The following is a 3,142-nucleotide window of genomic DNA, read 5'->3' as shown; positions in this document are numbered from 1 at the left end:
TTTGTCATTTTTGCCATGATTATTGTGTGCATGATATGCCCATGAGCTCTACATATGTTTCGTTACATGCTTTGCCATCTTTCTAGAGGTGCAACCCATGTATTTTTGTGATGTGTGTGGTGACTAGCACAAGCTTCCAAAGTGGTGCATCCGTTAATGCTGATTTCAGGGACTTAGCATTTACACTAAGACCTTGATTTGTTTATCTCATTATGCCATATGTTCATGTTGTTTCCTAGTGATCCGTGCCTCTTTTGAGGATGATCAGTAAGGATGTTTTGGTAATCTTGTAGTGCTCTATCCATCCATTTGTTTGTTTGCATTTATGGAGCACCCTAGCTTGAGTCAATCGAGCTTTACTTTTGCTATTTCGTGAATCTGGGCAGATTGTCTACTTGTTAGCAATTTTGCCGAGGATGTTGTAGTTGATCCGTGCATGCTATGTTATTGTTCTTGCCATGTCTAGCTTGTATAATGTGTATTCTTGATGGGTGCATGCTTAGATTGTCATGTCATGCTCTGTAGTGAGTGCATCGAGCTCGTTAACATGCCTAGTTGATATCTGATTTGCATGCTCCAGTTTTTCACTAAGTCTGTGATCTGATTATGTTTTTGCCATGTTCACATGCTTGCAATTGTATTCTCTGATCCCTTTTTGCTCAAGGTCACTAAGGGACTTTTGTTAAGCTCTTTGAGTAGCTCCATGCCATGCTTTACTTTGCCATGTTCAGGCCCTGTAGCTTATAGTTTTCATGCTCCAAAGTGTGCTATCTGATTTGAAATTCCAGACAAGTGTTAATTTCACTAAGTCTGAAATCTATTTACCAAATGCATTTTTGCCATGCTTGTTTGAGCCTGTTAATGGATGAATTGGCCGTAGCTCAGTGTTCATCTTTTGTTAAGCATCATGAATGGATCCATGCCATGTATTTTGTTGCCATGTTTGAATGCTGTAGCATGTTCATCTTGTTACATTTAGATGGCTACTTGCTGTATATCGCAGATCGGTGCCATATTTGAACTGCTTGCCATTTCCAAACCGTAACTCCGATTCCGGTGATCTTTATATCGTCTTCAAGCGTTTTCATCTCACCTTTCCAGTGGCACACTTGGATTTCCAAGTTGAGGCCAGGTTCATTCATTCCTTTGCAAATCATGCATATGCATCGCATACCGCATCCCGCATATCATACCATGTTCATGTGTCGGTTGTTTACTATGTTGTGTGCTTCTTTCTGGTGTTTGCTTCTTCGGATTGGTTCCGGTAACATCACATTTGTGAGGATCCATTCGACTACGTCCGCTTATCTTCTTCATGGACTCGTTTTTCTTCCTTGCGGGATTTCAGGCAAGATGATCATACCCTCGAAATCACTTCTATCTTTGCTTGCTAGATGCTCGCTCTTTTGCTATGCCTATGCTACGATACGATACGTACCACTTGCTTATCATGCCTCCCATATTGTTGAACCAAGCCTCTAACCCACCTTATCCTAGCAAACCGTTGTTTGGCTATGTTATCGCTTTGCTCAGCCCCTCTTATAGCGTTGTTAGTTGCAGGTGAAGATTGAAGTTTGTTCCTTGTTGGAACATGGAGATATTGTTCCTTGTTTGGAACATGTTTACTTGTTGGGATATCACAATATATCTTATTTAATTAATGCATCTATATACTTGGTAAAGGGTGGAAGGCTCGGCCTTATGCCTGGTGTTTTGTTCCACTCTTGCCGCCCTAGTTTTTGTCATATCGATGTTATGTTCCCGGATTTTGCGTTCCTTACGCGGTTGGGCTATTATGGAAACCCCTTAATAGTTCGCCTTGAGTAAAACTCCTCCAGCAATGCCCAACATTGGTTTTACCATTTGCCACCTAGCCTTTTCTTTTCCCTTGGGAGTCGCGCTCCTGAGGGTCATCATTATTTTAACCCCCGGGCCAGTGCTCCTCTGAGTGTTGGTCCAACCTGTCAGCTGCCAGTGAGCACCAGGGGTAACTCTGGGCTAGCCTACCCGTACCTAGGACAATCTGAGTGTGCCCTGAGAAAGAGATATGTGCAGCTCCTATCGGGATTTGTCGGCACATTCGGGCGGTGTTGCTGGTTTAGCTTTACCTTGTCGAAATGTCTTGTAACCGGGATTCCGAGTCTGATCGGACCTTCCCGCTAGAAGGAATATCCTTCGTTGACCGTGCGAGCTTGTTATGGGCTAAGTTGGGACACCCCTGCAGGGTTTTGAACTTTCGAAAGCCGTGCCCGCGGTTATGGGCAGATGGGAATTTGTTAACGTCCGGTTGTAGAAAACCTGAAGTTGACCTTATTTTAAAATATATCAACAGCGTGTGTTACCGTGATGGTCTCTTTCCGGCGGAGTCCGGGAAGTGAACACGGTGTTGGAGTTATGCTTGACGTAGGTTGTTCTAGGATCACTTCTTGATCATACTTTCTCGAACGTGCTTTGCCTTCTCTTCTCTCTCTCTCTTTTGCGTATGTTAGCCTCCATATATGCTAGTCGCTTGCCGCAGCTCCACCTCATACCTTTTACCTTACCCATAAGCTTAAATAGTCTTGATCGCGAGGGTGTGAGATTGCTGAGTCCCCGTGACTCACAGATACTTCCAAAACCAGCTTGCAGGTGCCGATGAGTCCGTGCAGATGACGCAACCAAGCTCAAGGAGGAGCTCGATAAAGATCTTGTCCTTTATGTTGTTTCGTTCTAGTTGATCAGTAGTGGAGCCCAGTCGGGACGATCGGGGATCTGTGTAGCATTTGGGGTAGTCTTCTTTTATTTTGGTTCCGTAGTCGGACCCTGATTGTATCTGGTTGATGTAATGCTTTATTCATGTAATTGTGTGAAGTGGCGATTGTAAGCCAACTATGTATCTCTTTCCCTTATGTATTACATGGGTTGTGTGAAGATTACCTCACTTGCGACATTGCTTTCAATGCGGTTATGCCTCTAAGTCGTGCTTCGACACGTGGGAGATATAGCCGCATCGAGGGCGTTACATAGTAGCAGCGGGGGGAGGGGGGAGGTCTTGGAGGCCGGCGGGTTCCTTTGAAGCCGACGAGAGCGAAGGACGAGGGCGGCGACGGAGCTCCCTACTCCTCTGCTCCATGGGCGGCGGAGGCTCAGAGGGACGAGCGCG

This window comes from Triticum dicoccoides, chromosome 6A (genome assembly GCF_002162155.2).
Source record: "Triticum dicoccoides isolate Atlit2015 ecotype Zavitan chromosome 6A, WEW_v2.0, whole genome shotgun sequence".
NCBI classification, from domain to species: Eukaryota; Viridiplantae; Streptophyta; class Magnoliopsida; order Poales; family Poaceae; genus Triticum; species Triticum dicoccoides.
The sequence above is the reverse complement of the archived record's forward strand: the minus strand, read 5'-3'. Positions refer to the sequence as shown.